The following is a 21,524-nucleotide window of genomic DNA, read 5'->3' as shown; positions in this document are numbered from 1 at the left end:
GGGATGGCTAACATACTTAAATTTTGGTCAGTGAGGTGTCTTCCAAGAAGAAGATCATATATCCCAGACATGGTCAGTCTGGGAGTTAATGGAATACAATAAGACACATTTCGAAGGGCGGTCAAACAAATAGAGTAAGAGTAAAGTGACAAATGTCATGTTAGCCAAGTCAATCTTTTTATTGTCCAAGCTTCCCCCACTAACTTAGTTACATTTCCTGAAGCAGGAAACTGTGGGGTAGCCTCTTCCCATCCCACCATATGTATGGTGGGTAGACATGTCACTCTTGCCCAAGTCCAAGGATAAACAAGTCCTTGTTTATCCATCTCTTCTTGGTGACTGTTGACCAGTGGTTTCCATGCTACAGCATGTGGCAAGGGATAAAGTTGCTAAGGTCTCCCGTAATAAGTGTATAGATTTATTTAGTTGGATGGTTCGTCTCTTGCAGCAGGTCCTCTGTCTCCTCCTCTTCCTTTTCTTCTTTGAGGATGCAAATATATCGGCCAGGAACCCAACATTCTTGTTCAACTTTCCCTGGCCTTCCACCCTTGGCATCTGGAATGACAAAAGCACATCCTGGTCCCCATCTGTCCACCCTTCCCGATACCTCCCACTTTTTTATCGGACCAGGAATCTGCCACATGACATCATAATCTGGTTTCATATCGCCAAACAACCAAGGGGCATTTTTTGGGATGGTATTGGGAAGTGGAATAATTATGTCAGAATCTCATAACTAGTGTGAGATCTGTATGAGGGGAAAATTGTAAAAAATTATAAGTGTATAAAGCTGCATCTACCATGGCCTGTGTAAGCTTCCATAAGATAACACCCATCACTCCCTTTTCTTGTTTTGCTAAAATTGATTTGAGTGTGTGGTTGGCACATTCCACAATAGCCTGACCAGTAGGGTTGTGGGGTATTCCTGTAATATGAGTAAGACCAAATTCTGTTAGAAATTCACCGAGGGCCGTGGAGCTATATGCAGGGCCATTATCTGCTTCTCCAGTGATAGATGCAGTGATAGATGGGCTATAACATGCTTAGCAGTTTCACCGGGACACAGGGAAGCAAAAATAAACCCAGAGTGAGTGTCTATTGTGATGTGGAGACGTTGCTGTCGAACACGAGTCACATCCATTTGCCATATATCATTAGGCCTGTCACCCACCAGATTGTGAAACAGCCACTTAGGAGGTGGGGGACAGAAAGGGACACGGAGCACACATCGTTTAACGATGTCAGCAGCTTGGGCTTTAGAAATTCCATATGTAAGGAGCATGCTGATAAATGCAAATAGGAGTGTGCTTTAGTTGCCAGTGTATGTGGAGCTAAGAAAGGCATAGGACATAGCAATGCATCAGCGATGTGATAGTCCTCAAATATAGGGCCGGTATCATTTGTATGGGACCGTATAGATATAATATATATAGGATGCTCACACTTGAAGAGCGTTTTCTGGGTCAGGGCTAATAAATCAGCAGTGGTAGAATGATGATCATCAAAAAAGACATGAGGAAGCTGTTGGAGGGCTAACTGAACATATTGACTATCTGTTATCAAATTAAAGGGCTCCTTAATGTACTCAAGAGATTGTAAAACTGCATAAAGCTCATTCTTCTGGGTAGAATCATAAGGGGTTTTTAAAAGCCATGTTTAGTTGGTGTCCTGTCTGAAAATAGAAGCCCGATACGCTTTTGTACCATCTGTAAAAATATTAGGACCTTGAACTGGCTGAGGAGCTATAGGACATGGTGCCGATACAACAGGAATTTGAGAAAAAAGTGTCATCATAGGGAAAGGAGAGACACATGTCAGAGGGCACTGCCACAAAATATGTGCAAAAGATGCTGCACTAGTAAGGTGACCTCATGTGTTGTTGAAAGAGGGGGGAAGAGTCCCTGATATAAGTACAACTCTTTGTGAGCATTGGAGAATAAAAGCAATGGAATGAATTTTATAACTTAGGATTCTAGATGGCCTAGTAGAATATAGCCATTCTATAGGATACGAGCCTTAATGAAGGACCACAAACATCGGTTTGTCTCTTAACACCGAAAGTAAGAGAGGCTTTTCAGGATCAATGTGTATAGCAGGTTGTAGGGCAGCTTTCCAAATAGTTTGTAGAGCAGTCCTAGTCTCCGGGGTCCACTCTCTTGGGTTCTCAAATCTGAAGGACATTTAAGTAGATCATACAAGGGATGCATTAATGAAGGAGGAATGGGGTGTTTTTTTCTCAACCACTGTATAGCACCCACTATCTTTTGGCAATCATTATGCATCACACAAGATTCTACATCTGTCTTTGGTAGATGTACAGAGATGTAAATGCTTTCTAGGGCATGCCCTAGATGGGGTTCTCAAACTTTTTAAATAGGGGGCCAGTTCACTGTCCCTCAGACTGTTACAGGCCGGACTATAGTAAAAACAAAAACTTTGTTTTGTGGGCCTTTAAATAAAGAAATTTCATAGCCCTGGGTGAGGGGGATAATCGTCCTCAGCTGTGGCATCTGGCCCGTGGCCGTAGTTTAAGGACCCCTGCCCTAGATAAAGGAAGGCAGGGTTTACTTTGGATCTTTTGTGGAGTTATTACAAAGCCCCTGGCAACTAAGGCCATATGCAAATCATGGGAGATATGTGGCAAAGTGTCTTCTGCAAATGAGTGCAGCTATAAGGATATCATCCATATAAGCAGGATGTAAGCCTGGGGACACTTATCAGCTCTATTATTCTTCCCACATACCACTGACACAGTGTGGGGTTATTTCCCATACTTTGAGAAAGCACTGTCCATTGGTATCTCTTGTAGGGTGCTTGATGGTTTATGGATGGCACTGAAAAGGCAAATTTCTCCCTATCCTTTGGGGGAAGGGGAATTGAATAAAAACAATCTTTAATTATCTATAATTGTAACATGGTAGTTCCAAGGCACTATATTTGGGGAAGGAAGGCTGGGCTGTAAAGCACCTATGAATTTCATAACTGCATTAACTGCTCACAGATCAATGAGCATGTGCCAAGAGCCATTTTTCTTCTTTTTTACAAATACAGGAGAATTGTAAGGGCTAAAAGGGGATTCTAAATAACCAACCTTAACTTGTTTATCTATAATTTGGTGGAAGGCAGTAATCTTTTCACTAGTTAGGGGCCACTGATCCACTCATACTGGAGTTGTATTTGTCCATTGCAAGGGTGGTACTGCCCATCTCTTAGCAGCAGCCCCTATATATTTGACAGTTCTGTGCATATATAAGGCACCAAGCTTTTAACAAGTCTTTGCCCTATAGTGTGTTTCTTAATCCCATTCAACATTGGGAGCGGAAGTACCGGTTTATTCTTCCAATTGTCAGGTCAACTCAGTGGCTGCTTGTGTTGCCACTTGAGCCCTGTCCACCCCACTCACTGATATTGCCTGGGAGTAGAGGGATCAATTGAGGGGGAGGGGCAATCTATTTTTCTAATCACTGAACAGTCAGCCCAGTATCAATCATAACTTGTATAGGGGGGCCTTCTATGAGTATAGTACTCATAGGTTTCTCATAATCGATAACCTGAGTAAGGTTAATGTTTGGGAGTCTTACTAAAGGGAAAGCTTTGGCAATTTGCTGATATGCGTCTACTATAACTGAATATGAAGAAGGATTGGTTACTAATATAAGATGCTCCCCCCCCTTTTTTTGGACCATGGTATGGACTATTAATAGGGGCCTATCACCAATTGACCAAAGGGGCCTGATCAACAGCTATTTGTACTGTACTCCACGGTGAAATGGTCAATCCCTGAAGAGAATTCAATAGATGTCATCCTTGTTCTGATATATTTGCTGATACTATTCCATAAGGGAGGCTTTTGGCAAGGTGTTTGTGGGCATCTGGGTCATTATGTAGACAGTGGGGGCCTTCAAGGGACCCTGTCACCCATTTCCCTGCCCCTTGGCCTTGAGATTATTTCCTCTCTTTGATCTACAGAACTATTATTTCCTGGCTTCCCCCACACAAAACAAGTGGGGTAAGATTGTTAATTGACAGGGCAACCAGCTTGAAAATGAATGACCCTGTTGTCCACATGAGAAACATTTATCATTACCCCTTTGATTTTGTAATCCCTGGGTATTCCTTTGGAAATGGCTGCAGCCATGTCTCAGCCATGTTCAATTCTGGGACAATATCACTGCATTTTTCTATGATATCTCTAAGAGGTGGATCTGACGAGGACTTGTGATTGTTCTCATGCATGCTTCATTAAGACCTTCCTTAAACTACTGTCTAAACCACATTTCAGCCCCCTCCCCAGTACCCATTGTTCTATCCACTGCTGTTCACACCCGAGTATCAAATCCTGAATGTGAGTTTCTGCTTAACCACCCCGGGGCTTTTACCTTTCCCCAAGCTTTTATAGCTCAGTATGCCACTGCTTGGGAATTCTGTAACACAAAAAGTAACTGTGGGGCGGTTGAGGCACATCTCTGGGTATGGTTATCATATACACTGAGTCTTCCACATTCTGATGCTGGTGGGTCACTGCCTGTTTGTTGACTTCTCCACCATATTCTCATAGCCATATTCAGCTTGCCCCAGAGTGAGGCAGGCAGAAGCCATGCTTTTCCAGTCTTTAGGTCTAAGAATACCGCGAACTGCCAGTTGTCTGAGAAGCTGTCGAACATAAGGAGAAGCGGGAGCGTAGGAGCTAGAAGCCTGTTTGAGACTTCCTTCAGTATTTTAAAGGGCAGTGCTGTGTTTTGGAGGCTGTTGGGAGTTTCCTCCATCAGATATGCCCAAGGATCATAGCCTGTGTCCCGTGGGGTAGTATTTTCCCCTTCTGCTGCTGCCTCTGCTAAGGCTTATTGCAAGAGGGTCCTAGGTCCCTGCCTTGTCTCCTGCTTAAGAGCAAAGGCGGAGTATTCCCTATTTATCTGTTCCTGCCCTGACTTAGGCGTGCTCCTATCACTAATGCACATCTCTCGCAGTTGCTGCCTGACTGTCTCTAAACCCCACTGCAAGGTAGAGTGTCTTGTATATATGGTTGAATTTCTTGCTGCACCACAGCAGCTTGGGATGGAAGTGTATCTGCCACGGACAAATTCAATCGACTGCCCATTTCCCTGTTGTCTTTATTGTAATACTGGAGAAACTGAGGCAAGATAGAGATTAGAAAGTTTTTAATATTTTACTTGGATTTCTGAGAGGGAGAGATTGTGCTGGGGGCATGTTGCCCCCAGGGCTGATGTCCAAAGCATCCAGCAGCAAATGTGAGTCCTCAATGACATATATATGGCTCTAAGCTCAGGTAGACAAAGGGGGTGGAGTCCAAAGTCTGGTGAGCAGGGAAATCTCCTGGCAGGGACCATCAATCCGGTTCTGACAGGTTGGGGGTAGGACCATAAATTCTTACAAATTGGGAGGACTTAGGAGGTGTCTAACTAGAGTCAGGAAGTCTGGACTTAGAGATATAGCCAATGCCAATTAGGTATCTGAGATAGGACATCTAGAGTTTTATCTTCTGAAATGTCAGATCTCCACAGCCCTAATTATTTCAGTTCTAATGAGCAGAAAAGGGGAGTTGTAAACCAAAGGATTGAGGCAGAACAATTCAAGAAACTGAGGCAGGACCATTAGGGAAACTGAGTCTGGACAATTTAGGGAAACTGAGGTAGGGCAATTAGGGAAACTGAGTCAGGACAATAACAGGTGTGAACCTGTGGCACAACATAACACAACATAAGGTGTATATTTGGAGAGTGATGGATTCAGCTTGGTAGGTAATTTCCCTTTAAGGGAACACACTCTCTTTCTTAACCTTTGGATTATCTTCTTCCTCCCTCTGGGAGTCCCCTGTTTGGCATTCAGCTGGGAAATGCCTTGGCGCTCTCAGTGAGCCATAAAAGGAGGTTCTGATTAAACCAAATATAAGAAAATCTTTGTGAGCATTTCAGGGGAGGAATCCTCATAGAATGTCATTTGTCCTCATAGAGCGTATCTCGCTCTAACCCTGTCATGGGGACACTATCGAGATATTACTAACAAACTTCTTGAAAGTTTTTAAATCAACTTCAACTCCTAGTTTCTTAGCTTATTTGTAGATTTGTCGAGTGTAAACTATCAGTGGTACCAGGCGAGATCATGGGCAAAGAAAACCCTTGACCATAGTTCGCTTACGCCTTCTGGTCCCTTAATGGGAACCAGGCTGTGAGGTCTTCCTGCTGTAGCAGGGTCTGGTTCACCTCAAGTCCCTCTTCGGGCACCACTCGTTGCCTCCTAGTGTCAATTGGCAGCCAGCTTACCTCTCCCAGGTTTTCAGACGTCTCCAGTCACGACCAGCAATACTCAACAGAGCACCAGAACCACCTTGTTCATTAGTAGAAGTTTATTATCTGGATTACATCTTGACTCGCTCCCAGTTCCCTTGTACCTGTATATTTTAGGGCAAATGTTTGTTAGCCCCTAGCAACAAGCACTAATCAGTCATAAGGGGAGACGTATCCATGGAGTTGCGTGCTCAGTACAAGCTTCCTTATCTCCAGGAACTCTATGCCTGGAAAGGAGCTGCAGAACTCACAATGGGACACCTCTCTAGGGTGTGGGCCCTAGTTACCCTGTCTTGGTTTTATGTTCATTGCCTAGACTCCAACACAGTACAACTGGCCTGAGACATGACTAACACATTCTGGTTCTGACCAAAAAAGGAGGAACCAGTTACCAAAATATACATTAATAAAATCTTGGGAGGAAGTCAACAGAACCTCTTAGATTTTGTGGTAGATAGGAAGACCAGTGTCAAATGTTACCAGGAAACATTAAGTTCCTATGGTGTATCAGGCATTTTTTGAAATCTTAGAAATACAAATATAGAAGAAGCACAGTTCCTACCCTCAAGGAATTTGCAATCCAAATAATAGAAGATATTATACACAAAAAGGAGCTAAAAAAGGTAAAGGGATGAGGGGAGCAAAAGGAGAAGATACTTGAGCCAAGAACATGGTGAAAAAGTCAGAGAAGTTCCAAAGTAGGGCAGCCAGGTGAAAAAGTGAGCTATTTCATGCATACTGTTTTTGGAGAAAATAATTATCAAAGATTTCACAAGCCATGTTGGACCAGATGGGTAGGAAGCTCCCAAAATCAAATAATAGTGATAATGAAGTTGTACATCCACTTTAAATTTAAATTTAAATTAAATCCACATAGCCTAAACAACCCTAAAGATCTAAGGCCTGGACAAAATAAATTCAATTAAGGTATATTAGAGTCTCTTTAATGCCTATCAGTACTATTCTATTAGCTTACTGGTTGGGGAAAGAAATTCTTGAGGATTTTTCCTTAATGGTTCTTTCTATAATTCTCTTATTAAGGCACTGGGCCAGCTTTTCATTGTGTTGACAAGAAAACATAATAGCTTCTATTCATCCCTTTGGGGGCATTTATATAGCTCATTAATTATAATGCCCTGTGTGTTGACATAATATCTCCCCACAGAAAGATTCCCCTGTGTCCTAGGAGCTAAAAGTACTACCTGTCAAATTGATAGGAGGTGAAAAATGAAGTTATTAGTATGTTCAGCTGTTATTAATTTATTCTACCAAGGCATGAAAGAAAGAATAGGCATTAATTTACTTGTTAGTTGGATGCTCAATTGTAAGTACAAAAATTCTAAGAAGGTGTAGACTGAAGGGCCAGTGGAGTACCAATACAAAGAACAATGGGGTAGAAAAGAGAACTCTTATTAAATGGGGATAAACTCATGTTTCCAGTAGGATGGGGAAATTGGAGGCAGAGACAGTGTAGACTTCAGGGATTCTTCCCCATTTTTGTGTCCTTAACACTCTAGATAGTCTGGTGAAGCCTTTGGGTTGCTTCTCAGAGTAGTCTTTAAATGCATTAAAATACATAGAATGACAAAACCAATTATATTAAAAGTTATCAAAATATGTATTTTAAAAAATTTGTCTCCTATGCATGTAGGGGAACCATTTAGCATCACCAGTTCAATGTGGATGAAGGCTTCCAGGAGACTAATCCCTTTTATTCTGACTGACCCACAGTATGTAACCTAGGGATTCAGATTGGTCAGATTCAGATAAGGGAGTTTACCTGACCAGGTCCAAGTTACTCCCTGACTGAGCATGTGTGGCATATACAGTAATCATTTCTATAGCTGTAAATGAGAGAGATGCTATATTCACTATGTCTTTCTATATAAAGGATCTTGAAAATTCCCTACTATTCCCTACAAAATGTTAGTCAAATATTCTCATACAACTAACTTGCAGTACAACTGCAAAAGGTGTCCAAACATTTCATTGTATTGTTCTTGATCATCTTGCTTAGAATGCAAGTAGTTTTATAGGTTTGAAATGGGCAAAGCTTTGCCATTGTTTACTGTGGAGTCTTATTTTAGAAAATATCCCTTTTTCTTTTATTTTTTGGCTAAGATTCAACTTCTGCAAGACTTTCCCACATATTAGAGTGAGCTTCTTGAGGGCCTGTTAGAGAATTATGGACTCAACTCTGGCCTCTATTATTTACTAGCTGTGTGACTGTGGGCAAGTCAATTAAGATTTCTCAACCTCACTGTTTTCATCTGTAAAATGTATATATGGTTCTCAGGGGGGTTGTTTGCTTGGAATGAGGGAAAGAGTCCAAATCTGACCTCAGATCTAGCTGTGTAATCCTGGATAAGTCACTTAACTTTGTTTGCCTCAGTTTTCTTATTTGTAAAGTGAGCTGGAGAAGGAACTAGCCAGCCACTCCTGCATTTTTGCCAAGAAAACCCTAAATGGGGTCATGAAGAATCATACATGACTGAACAACCAAAGGGGCATTATGATAACATTTATTATACCAGGTTGTTGTATGACTTAAATGCAATTATAATAAAGATAATGTATCTTTACTAGTGTATGGCTATCATTTATGTGCTGCTTTAAGGTTTACATAGTGTTTTAGAAACTATCTAATTTGATTCAATAATCCTGGATAGTATCTTAATTTTAATAGATTAGAAAACTGAGACAGACAGCAAGAGATAAAAAAAAAAAAAATCAGAGATCACATAGTTAGTCTTAAGTCTATATTTGAATTCAAGTCTTTCTGACTCTCTGTCTGTCTCTGTCTCTGTCTCTCTTTCTCTCTCTCTCTTCCTCCTCTCTCTCTCATTCTTTCTCTCTCACTTTCTCCCTCTCTCTCTTTCTCTCCCTTACTTTCTCTCTCTTTTTCTCTCTCCTTCTTTCCCTCTTTTCTTTCTCTCTCCCCTCCCTCCCTCTCTCTCTTTCTGTTTTTCTCATGTATACATTTCCATATATACAAACATACATATATATGCATATATATAACACAAGTTCTTATATCTAAAAATCTTAACACATTTTTATATATAAAAATTTTGTTTATAAAATTGTATACATTTTATACATACAAAATACATAAAATTGCAAACCTTAAAGTTTTATATTTTATATTTGAAGTAGTATATTTTGAAAATATTGCTAATTAATTTAGTTATCATATGTTATACCAAATTCCCAGTAGAATATAATTAGTTATCATATGTTATACCAAATTCCCAGTAGAATATTTTGTAGAGCTAGAGAAAAGATTTCCTTGAATGCATTTGTTTTCATTTCTTTTTTTCCTAGCTCAAAATCATCAAAAAAGGACAAAACCATACCCAGGCTCTTTGTTTGCTTAAAAAAAAAAAAAATCCAACACACTCCTTCTGTAACACTAGAACTTTTCTCCTTCATTAGAGTGTAAGCATGTGACCAACACTTACTTCTGTTTCACAATTTCATTCTGTCTCTGCTTCTTATTTTATGAACTTTTTTTCCCATATGCCTACAGCACACCCTAGAAGATGCCTCCAATCTCTGCTTCCTTTCAGATTCTTTATCTTAAGTGAATGCTCAAACCAGCTATAGTTACTCTTTCATTCTCTCCTGACTTTGAGGACTTCATTTGTTTGATAATTTGAACATTCTTTGGCATTGCCCTTCTTTAGCACTGAGACATAAACTGATCTTTTCCAATCCAGTGGCCACTTTGAGTTTTTCAAATTTGTGAGGCATTGAGAACAAAAAACGAAGGCAGTATTATTGGGTCTGTATTCCAAAGAAATCATAAAAGAGGGAAAAAGACCCACATGTGCAAAAATGTAGCAGCTCTTTTTGTGATGTCAAAGAACTGGAAAATTAGTGGTTGCCTATCAACTGGCGGAATAGCTGAATAAGTTATAGTACATGAAAATAATGGAATATTATTGTTATATAAAAATGATGAGCAGGCTGATTTTTTGAAGTTGGTTTTTTTCTTTGTTTTTATTAAAGCTTTTTATTTATTTATTTTTATTTTTATTATTATTTTTTGCTGAGGCAATTGGGGTTAAATGACTTGCCCAGGGTCACACAGTTAGAAAGTGTTAAGTGTTTGATGCCAGATTTAAACTCAGGTCCTCCTGACTTCAGGGCTGGTGCTCTATCCATTGCACCAACTAGCTGTCCCCAAAGCTTTTTATTTTTCAAAACATAAATATGTTTTGTTTGACATCAATCCTTGAAAAACCTTGTGTTCCAATTCCCCCCCTCCTACACCCCTTCCTCTAGACAGCAAGGGGTCCAATATATGTTAAATACAATATATGCATACAATATTTATACAATTATCTTGCTGCACAAGAAGAATCAAATCAAACTGAAAAAAATGAGTTAAGAAAACAAAATGCAAGCAAACAACAAAAAGAGTGAAAATACTATGTTGTGATCTCCACAGTCCTCTCTCTGGGTGTTGATGGCTCTCTTCACCATGAAATCATTGGAACTCTCATCATCTTATTATTGAAAAAAATCACATCCATCAAAATTGATATATAATCTTGTTATTGCCATGTATAATGATCTCCTGGTTCTGCTCATTTCACTCAGCATCACTTCATGTAAGTCTCTCCAGGCCTTTCTGAAATCATCTGAGCAGACTGATTTTAGAAAAACCTGGAAAGATTTATATGAAGTGATGCTGAATGAAGCAAACAGAAGCATGAAAACATTATACACAACAAGAAGGAGATTGCATGATATTCAACTATAATAGAGTGAGCCAAGGCAATTCCAATAAATTTTGGATGGCAAATGACATTCATAACTAGAAAGAGAATTATAGAGAGTGAATGCAGATCACAGTATACTATTTTCATCATTTTTTCTCTTCTGTTTTTTTTCCCTTAGCTTTTCCCTTTTGTTCTGATTTTTCTCTTCCAACATGACTCATATGGAAATATGTAAAAAATGAATGTACATGTGTAATAAAAAAAGAAAGAAAAATGAAAAGAAATTAAAAAAATAATGAAGGCATCTTCTTTCTTGAAGATATGGCAGGATCAAATGTAGAAAGAATATGATGTAGGAAGTTTGAGGAAAAAGAAAACTTTGGAACAGTCATTAAGATACAGTGTAGTCTAGAAGCTTCTTGATGGAGGTGAAAGAGAAGAGTATAAAAGTTAGCTTAATATAATCACACTTAGGTTTTCTGTCTAATTAGAGACTGATGATGATAAAAGTTTTAGTGGCTCCATTTCTCACCATATAAAAATGTAAGCTATGAAGGAAAACTATGATTTTCATATTAATTGATATGATATATGTAATGATAGAACTAATTAAAATTTTCAGAGCTACCATTTTCCCAGTAGATTCTGACTCATGAGTCCAAGTCTTACAATATAGCTTGAAATAATGAATCAATTTTTGTTAATGCTTTCCTGTGTGTGTTAAGGGAAATGAATCAAAGATTGCAGAACCTCTTCCTATCATAGAACTCTAGTCCTATGTCCCACCAAGTAACAACCCTTGGCATTTAAAACAATCACTTCAGAACTGTTCCCATAGGACTTGTGAATATCCATATTATCCTGCACTTGTGGATTTATTGTGGGAAACCACACAGGCCCTGAAAATGATTTAATCTGTCTTCTTCCATGCACCCCTTCCCACTTAAGATTTGTGTATAAAATCTCTACTTTTACTGCAGCAGGTAAAGTCTCCTTCCTAGGAGGGCTTCCAGTTTGCAAACCACATTCCTCATTCTGAAAGTGATTAATTTAACTGCTACTTGATCCCTAAAAATCTGTCTCTAGTTCTGCTGTGTATGGTTCCAGTTGTTCACTGTTTAGAGGCTGATATAGTAAAATTCTGTTAATAAAACAGTTTAAAATTGTTTAATCACTTATGATCTCTCTTTTTTTTTATGCTTCTTTTGGCTCTTGTGTTTATATGTCATTTTCTACTCAGTTCTGGTCTTTTCATCAGGAATGCTTGAGGGTCCTGTATTTCATTCAAAGTCCATTTTCTCTCATTGGAATTATATACTGCTTTGTTCCATAGTTTGTTCTTGACTGTAAACCTAGATCCTTTGCCTTCTGGGAAATCATATCCTTTACTCTTTATAGTAGTAAAGCTAAATTTTATGTAATCTTGATTGTGGCTCCTCCAGATTTGAATTCTTTCTTTCTGTTGCTTATAGATTTTTTCCATAAAAGGCAACAATGCAGGGAGTCCTAGGATCTGATGGCCCCCTGCTTCTTTGACACAGTACCCCAGTCACCTAAGGGTATAAAAGTCTTATCCATGTACAATTGGGGCCCCTCTAACTTGGTGGTCTTCTGGGCCTGGTTTATTCATCTTCTTTTTTGGCAGAAGAATTTCAAAAGAGAGAGAGAGAATCCCTACAAGATCACCTGTATTGAAGGTGAAAGAGATCTATAGCTATAATAACAGTGCAGAATACAGTTATGAGCTAGATATGTCATCAAAGAATGCATTGGTTTTCAGGTGTTAGCTTTCTGCCATGTTTTTGTGACTTTGACACTTTAGGTTTCAAAACATTAATTTTTGCCACCATTCTCCATTGGAGTGCCAAGGATAACCATGGATTTTGGAAATAATAGTATAATAATTAGGCATGATAAATTTGCCTTATTTTGTTTTCTTAATGGTTCTGTAATGTTGAATTGAATTGAATTACTATTTCATAATGTTGAATGAGAGCAATTAAATTAAGGATGACTTTCAAGTAATTTAAGAGCTAGCTTTCAAAAGTGATTAAAACTGTATTTGTTTTAATTGCATAATTGATAATTGCATACCATATCCTTGCAAAAACTATCTCAGCAAAAGAACTAAACTAAATTTAGGATAAATGACAAGTCTTCAAATGTGAGTGGGGTAAGGAGATGTCTTCCCCAAATATATGAAGACTTCCCTCATGGAATGGGAAGATGAGAGCAATGCATTCCAACTTCCATGAAGGTGGCTGAAGGATGTACTGTGAGCACTCAGAGACTGATCAGGCTTTGAAGATGTCAAAGTCATCCTTTAAAACCTGAGTTATCACTCGTCATCCTAACTTTTGTCTTGCCACTAGACTTTTTGTACTATGGAAGAGAAAGTAAGGTTGACAACTTTGTGCAACTCTGTCTCACTTGAATCCAAACTCATGTGCAAACCAAGACATGACTCCGTGATGTTGCTGATCCTCTTTGAAAACAAAGGACAAAAAAACATATAATGTTTGCTCATGGTTTTAGGTAGATAACTGTTAATCATTTTAGGAAAACTCCATTTAATCCTATGCTTTCTAGTGTTTTTTTTTAAATTAGAAATGGGGGCTATATGTAATGGGAATAAATTGGAAGTCTTCCCAATAAGATTAGAGGTGAAGCAAGGATGTCCATTATCACCACTTTTGTTCAAAATTGTACTGGAAATTCTAATTATAGTAATAAGATAAGAAAAAGATATTGAAGGATTAAAAATAGCAATGAAGAAGCAACTATCACTCTTGGTAGAGGATGTCATGGCATGCTTAAAGAATCTTATAGAATCAATTAAAAAACTACTGAAACTATTAAGAATTTTAATAAATTTGCAAGCTATAAGCATTTTTATTATCAATAAAATCCAGCAAGAAGCAATAGAAAGGGAAATTCCTTTTAAAATAACGACAGAAAATATAAAATTCATGGGAGTCTACCTGCCAAGACAAACATAGGAACTATATGAATTCAATCACATAAAGTCAGATCTAAGTAATGAGAAAAATATAAATTGTCAGTGGTAGGCCAAGCCAACAAAGTAAAAATGAAAAAGTACCTAAATTAATGCACTTACTCAGTGCCATAAAATAAATTAACAAAAAATTGTTTTGTAGAACTAAAGAAACCCAGTGCTGCCCCTGAAGTCAGGAGGACCTGTGTTCAAATCCAACCTCAGACACTTAATACTTCCTAGCTGTGTGACCCTGGGCAAGTCACTTAACCCCAATTGCCTCAGCAAAAAAAAAAAAAAAAAAAAAGAACTGAAAAATTAAAAAATTCACCTGGAAGACCTAAAGGTCAAGGATATCTAAAGAATCAATGAAAAGTGAAGAAAAATGGCCTAACACTACCAGATTTTAAACTATATTAAGAAAGAATAGTCATCAAAACTTTGCTTCTAGCTAAGAAATAGAATGGTGGATCAGTAGAATAGATTAGGTACATAATATAAAGTAGTAAATGATCATGGTAATCTAATGATTGATAAACTCCCCAAATCCAAGCTTTGGGGGCAAGAACTTACTGAGAAAACTGGAAAGCAATTTGACAGAAAGTAGACATAAACCAACATTTCATATCATATATCAGGATAAAATAAAAATGAGATAGTTTAGACATAAAAGATTATATCATAAACAAATTGGGGTAGTATGGAAAACTTTACAGATCAAATTTATGGATAAGGAAAGAATCGCACAAGAGATAGAGATGGCCATGGGAAATACACAAAATTAAAAAGCTTTTGCACAAACAAAATTAATGGAGCAAAAGTTAGAAGGAAAATAGGGAAGAAGGGAAATGTTTTTTAATAGCTATTTTCTCTGATAAAGGCTGCATTTCTAAAATACAGAGAGAACTGAGCCAAATTAATAAAAATAAGACTTATTTCCCAATTGATACACGGTTAAAGAATATGAACAGGCAGAAGTAATCAGAGTTATACATAGTAACATGCAAAAGTGCTCTAAATCACTGTTGATTAAAGAAATAAAAATTAAAACAACTCTGAGGTACTATCTTATTCCTATTAGATTGGCTAATATGACAGAAAAAGAAAATGAAAAATGTTGGAAGTAATGTAGGAAAATTGGGACACTAACGCACTATTGATAGACTATTTGAACCTGTATAAAATGATTATTAATAACTAATATCTTGGGGATATTCAGAGCTCTCCCCTTTTTTATTTTTATTTATTTATTTTTATTATAACTTTTTATTGACAGGGTCCATGCCTGGGTAATTTTTTTACAACATTATCCCTTGTACTCACTTCTGTTCCGATTTTTCCCCTCCCCCTCTCCCCCAGATGGCAAGCAGTCCTTTACAAGTTAAATATGTCACAGTGTATCCTAGATACAATATATGTGTGCAGAGCTGAACAGTTCTCTTGTTGCACAGGAAGAATTGGATTCTGAAGGTAAAAATAACCCGGGAAGAAAAACAAAAATGCAAATAGTTTACATTCATTTCCCAGTGTTCTTTCTTTGGGTGTAGCTGCTTCTGTCCATCCTTGATCAATTGAAACTGAGTTAGGTCTCTGTCAAAAAAATCCACAGAATACATCCTCATACAGTATCGTTGTTGAGGTATATAATGACCTCCTGGTTCTGCTCATTTCACTCAGCATCAGTTCATGTAAGTGTAGCCAGTCCTCTCTGTATTCATCCTGCTGGTCATTTCTTACAGAACAATAATATTCCATAACATCCATATACCACAATTTACCCAGCCATTCTCCAATTGATGGGCATCCATTCATTTTCCAGTTTCTAGCCACTACAAACAGGGCTGCTACAAACATTTTGGCACATACAGGTCCCTTTCCCTTCTTTAGTATCTCTTTGGGATATAAGCCCAGTAGAAACACTGCTGGATCAAAGGATATGTACAGTTTGACAACTTTTTGAGCATAGTTCCAAATCACTCTCCAGAATGGCTGGATGTATTCACAATTCCACCAACAATGCATCAGTGTCCCTGTTTTCCCACATCCCCTCCAACATTCATCATTATCTTTCTCTGTCATTCTAGCCAATCTGACAGGTGTGTAGTGGTATCTCAGAGTTGTCTTAATTTGCATTTCTCTGATCAATAGTGATTTGGAACACTCTTTCATATGAGTGGAAATAGTTTCAATTTCATCATCTGAAAATTGTCTGTTCATATCCTTTGACCATTTATTAATTGGAGAATGGCTTAAGTTCTTATAAATTACCCCTTTTTAAAATTATGACTTTAATGTCTTTTAAAGGACATTACTGATAATGAGATTGAATTAACTTTCCTGATCTTGATTAGACCCCACACAACCTTATCCAAAGATCCCCAGTGACTTCATAGGTATGCCTGTTTGCATCAGGTATTTTGTAAGCAGAGAAGAAAAAGGACATCATATACTTTCTTGGAAGTTGGTACCTGCCTGGGGACTTAGAGTAACTACTACATCAATTATTGGGAATAGGATCAAATATAATCTCTAGATCCAACTGTGATGATAGGCCTGAGTCTTTCATAAAGCCTATTAATTTTGGAGTACTTCATAATTGTGCTTCTCAGACTGATTAGGCCTCTTATTTAGAGGTTTTCTGTAAAATTTGTGTTCATTCTCTCTTCCATAGATTCTGTATGTATTTATTGGAACATATGCTCCAGATTTTTGTGAAAATACTTTTAAACTCTGTTCTTGCTATGCTATTTGAGTAATTGCCTTTTCTTCCTTTTAAAAAAAATTCTCTATTTTTCCCAATTACATGAAAAAACAATTCTTTACATTCATTTAAAAAATACTTTGACTTCCAAAGTATCTCCTTCCTCCTCTTACCTCCTCCCTCATATCCCTCCTTCACTCAACATCCAATTTCACTTGCTTATCATGGCATCACTTTACTGATGGCATGGTCCTCTTTGATAATGAAAGATAAACAACAACCACCACCTTAAGATGGTAAGCAATTTGATATAGATTATATATATACAATTATGCAAAACATTTCTATGTTAGTTATAGTATAAAAGAAGACAGACCAAAAGGGGGAAAACCCCACAAAAAAATAAAGAAAATGAAAAAAATAGGATACTTTGATCTTCATTCAGACTTCATCAATTCTTTCTCTGGTGGTAGATAACATTTTTCATCATGAGTCCTTTGAAATTGTCTTGGATCGCTGTATTGTTGAGAATAGCTAAATTGATCACAGTACAATATTGTTACTGTGTACAGTATTCTTCTGGTTCTGCTTACTTCACCTTGCATGAGTTCGTATAAGTCATCCAAGTTTTCTGAAATCAGCCTGCTTGTTATTTCTTATGGCAATAGTACTCTGTTACAATTGTGTACCAGAACTTGTTCAGACATTCCCAAGTAGTTGATATCCTCATGACTTCCAATTCTTTGCCACAAAAAATCATTTGCTACAAAAAGAGCTGCAATAAATATTTTTGTACAGATAAGTTCTTCTCCACTCCTTTAAAAAATCTCTTTGGGATACAGACCTATGGTGGTATTGCTGAATCAAAGGACATGAACAGTTTTATAACTCTTTGGGCCTACCTCCAGATTGCTATCCAGAGTGGTTGGATCAGTCCACCACTCCGCCAACAGTGCATTAGTGTCCCATTTTTCCCACATCCTCTGCAACATCAATTACCTTTTCTGTCATATTAGCCAATCTTATAGATGTGATATGGCTCCTCAGAGTTATTTTAATTTGCCTTTCTCTAATCAATAATGAGTAAATGCCTTTTATAATAATTTATTGTTAATGAGAAGCACATTGATAGGAATTTGTGAGCTACAGTATTAAGAATAGTCATCCATGGGTTTACCCCTAGAAACCTTTAAAAGGAACCCAACTTGTTAGTATGAATTTAGAGGTGGATTAGGAGTGAGTCTTGAGACAGTATTACAAAAATAATTTCTGCTTGAGAGGAAAGATCACTAACAACCTAGAGTTGTTAGTGTAAGAGTACAGTATGAGAGAAGAACAAGTGTAAGAAGCCTGGAAAACCAGATTGGAAGCAGACTGAAAGCATTTTTGTTTCTCATACAGCAAGGCATATATAATAGGAAGAGAATCAGATTTAGAATAGGGTGACCTGGTTTCCAATCCTGGCTCTCCCTCCCTCTGTGACTTTAAGCAAATCATTTCTTCTCTCTGAGATTATTTCCTCATCTTTAAAAGAAGGGGGTTGGCCTTGAAGGTCTCTTCCAGCCCTAGATTCTGTGGTCAGTAATAGAAATATATTCCATGTCTGTCCAAGTGCCTCTTTACTGCTTGTTAAAATTAGTACCAAGGAGAAAAAGGCTTATTTTTATTTATCTATATATTTATTTATTTTGCCCTGTTGGATTCTGATTCTGAGAACTCTTAGAGCTCTTGGCAGTGCTCACTGCAGCCCTGGAGAAAACACTGAGATCTGGCAGCCAAACCCCTCAGGGTATGCTGACAGAGGATATTTTTGGGTAGGCACTCCAGCCTGCCACTCCTCAAAATCACACCACCAGAGCACATGTATATTCACACATTATCTTCCAGACAAACTGGTGTACTTGCCCTTTCCTATAAGTGACCTCTTGCCTTCAAACCTTTGTGTAAACTTTCTCTAAGCTTGGAATATACTCCCTGCTCGTTTCCTTTCAAGACTCCAGCCTTTTTCATGAGCCCTCTATTGTTACTAGTCATTGAATTATCTTTCATTTGTTTTTCTATTTATATATCAAATCAATAATCAGTCAATTAATCAGTTACTGGTTAGTAAGCAAAAATGAAATAACTCCTACCATCAAGTAGCCTATATTTTTTGGGGAGGAAAAGGTCCCATTTACAGTAAAATATTTATAGCAGCATTTTTTGTAATGGCAAAGAACTTTCCTCAAAGATCTTTTGGGTTCAGTACTTGAAATGCCTCTTAGGAGGGCAATTTCCCCCAAGAGCTCAGGAAGAGGAGGGAAACCCTGATCATTAGTGGATAGAGTTATGCTGCCTTAAGACCACTACTAGGAATAGCCTGCAGCAGGCTTCTCCTTGTGCTGATTCAGGGAAGCCCCTAACCCTTACCTTGCATGAGACAGCTTTTCCCCAGTTCATCTCATGTACTGCACTGCCAAATGCTAGAATCTCTTCTAGGTCCCAAGTGCAGTATTCCCAGAAAGAATCCCTTGGAGCTGTGTGATGCTGGAAGTGTCCCAGCAGCTGTTTCCTAGGAGGGATGGGGCTGTGCCAATTTCTTCATCAGCAAATGCTAATATTTCATGTGGTGTTTGTTGCAGATATTGAGGCTGGTCAGGAACAGCTTCCAAATCCTTCTATTCATAAGGAATAAACTTGCCTGGAGGCTTCTTCCTCTTTTGGGGGACAATTAGAGCTTTCCCCCATTTTTCCTTCTCTTTCTAGGAGGATCTTTGTCTTCCCTAATTTTTTTTCATTGATTTCCACATCACCATTTCCTTTACTAAAAGATACATTTTCCTCTCCTGTATTGTCCTTTTCTTTCCTCTTACACTGTAACCATCCAGATCCTCACCACCTCACCTTATTGCAGTAGCTGCAGATTGATCTGTAGCCTCAGGTACCCCTAACTCCAATCCATCCTCTCTTTAGCCCCAAAAGTGATCTTCTGAAAATGCAAAAAAAAATTTCCCCTCTTGTTAAGCTTTATACTATAACACCTCCCTATTCAATAAATTCCAATGGTTCCTTATTACTTCTGGGATCAAATTAAAATTCTCCATAACACCTCTCTATTTAATAAATCCCAGTGGCTCTCTATTACCTCTGGGATCAAATATAAAATTCTCTATAATACCTCCCTGTTCAATAAATCCCAGTAGTTTCTTATTACCTCTGGGATCAAATATAAAATCCCCTATAACACTTTCCTGTTCAATAAATCCCAATGGTTCCTTATTACCTCTGGGATCAAATATAAAATCTCCTATAACACCTCCCTGTGAAGTAAATCCCAGTGGCTCTCTATTACCTCTGGGATCAAATACAAAACTTCTTGACTTTCCTACCTTTCCAGTCTTATATCTTAGTCCCCTCCAATGACAAGAGCCAACTTGCTTTTCCTTACACAGGGCTCTGTCTCTTGACTCTTGAGAATTTCTCTGACTGTCCCCCACTCTGGGAATGTTCTCCCTCTTCATTTCTGCCTCCTGGCTTCCTTCAAATCTCAGCTAAAATCTTTACTTCAGCAGGAAGACTTTCTCATTTCTCCCCAATCTTAAGCCTATTCTCAATTTATCTATCCTATATTTTATTAGGGCATAGTTATTTATACATTGTTTCCCTTCCCAAATAAGAGTGTGAGCTCAGGGACAACAAGATGATGCAGTGGGCGGGCACTGGCCCTGGAGTCAGGAAGACCTAAGTTCAAATTCAGATTTTGGACTCTTAATATTTATTAGCTGTGTGACCCTAAGCAAGTCACTTAAACCCAATATATCACTAAAAAAAAAAAAAAAACCAAAACCAAAACAACAATAAAACTGGATTTAGAGGCGAATTCCTTGAGGGCAGGAATGATTTTTGCTTTCCTGATATTCCCTTACTTAGCACAATGCCTGGTTCATAACAGACACTTAAAAAATGCTTGCTTCCTGTTTGTGAGAAAGAATTGCTCCTACCAGTCTAGGCCTTGGCTAAATGCTTTGTCTTGGTACTGTCAAGAGCATCACTGCCGTCATGTGTATCAATAACTGGCTAAGTAATTTATTGGACTATGTCCTACTTAATCAGATTCATTTGTTAAAATGGCCAAAATAAATGGACAGAACCAGAGATGGGGACTATTCTCAGAACATATGGCTTTCCACTAGTCAATCATCATTAGCTATTTATACTATAATATCTATGTTATTATGACTATAATATTATATATGTACATAATTTTGTTATGAATGTCCACTTATAATGACCACAGAGGTCAGTATTGTAAAGAACTCTGAACTCAGACCCAGACCTGTTTTCTAGTTCTGGTGCTCCCAATTATCAGCATTGGGATGTCAGTGGTAAAAATTTCTTATATTAATGTGTTGAGCTGTGACTTGATAGAATAGATGGAGGCCTGGATAGCGAACTGAGGTCCCAGGAACCTGGACTGGTCAATTCCACCTTCAGCCTTGATATTCTGCACACCTATATTTGTACTATCTTTGTAAATGACAAAATGTTACAGTCATTTATTTATTCATTCATTCATTTATTTACTGTGTATTTGCATTATCTTTGTAAATGACAAAATGGTACAGATATTTATTCATTTATTCATTCATTCTTTTTTTGTTGTTGTTTATTTAAAGAGGCTAATAGAGTTAAGTGCATTGCCTGGGATCACAAACTACTCCAAGAGTTTAAATTTGAACTTGGGTTGATGAGGCTTCCTGACATTTTATCAACTATGTCACCTAGCCTAGCCCTATTTTACAGGTAAAGAAATAGAA

The 21,524-nt window shown here is 37.9% G+C and overlaps 1 long non-coding RNA gene across 1 annotated transcript; it reads right to left on the bottom strand.

The window, feature by feature from the left end:
- Nucleotides 1-133: 133 nt before the first annotated feature.
- On the bottom strand, nt 134-19,232 carry LOC127540496 (uncharacterized). Its single transcript, XR_007948177.1, has 3 exons — nt 19,138-19,232; nt 6,282-6,409; nt 134-555 (listed from the first exon to the last, which is right to left on the bottom strand). It is a non-coding gene; the product is annotated as an uncharacterized LOC127540496 (long non-coding RNA).
- Nucleotides 19,233-21,524: the final 2,292 nt, after the last annotated feature.

Source organism: Antechinus flavipes, chromosome 6 (genome assembly GCF_016432865.1).
Source record: "Antechinus flavipes isolate AdamAnt ecotype Samford, QLD, Australia chromosome 6, AdamAnt_v2, whole genome shotgun sequence".
NCBI classification, from domain to species: domain Eukaryota; kingdom Metazoa; phylum Chordata; class Mammalia; order Dasyuromorphia; family Dasyuridae; genus Antechinus; species Antechinus flavipes.
The sequence above is the reverse complement of the archived record's forward strand: the minus strand, read 5'-3'. Positions and strand labels throughout refer to the sequence as shown.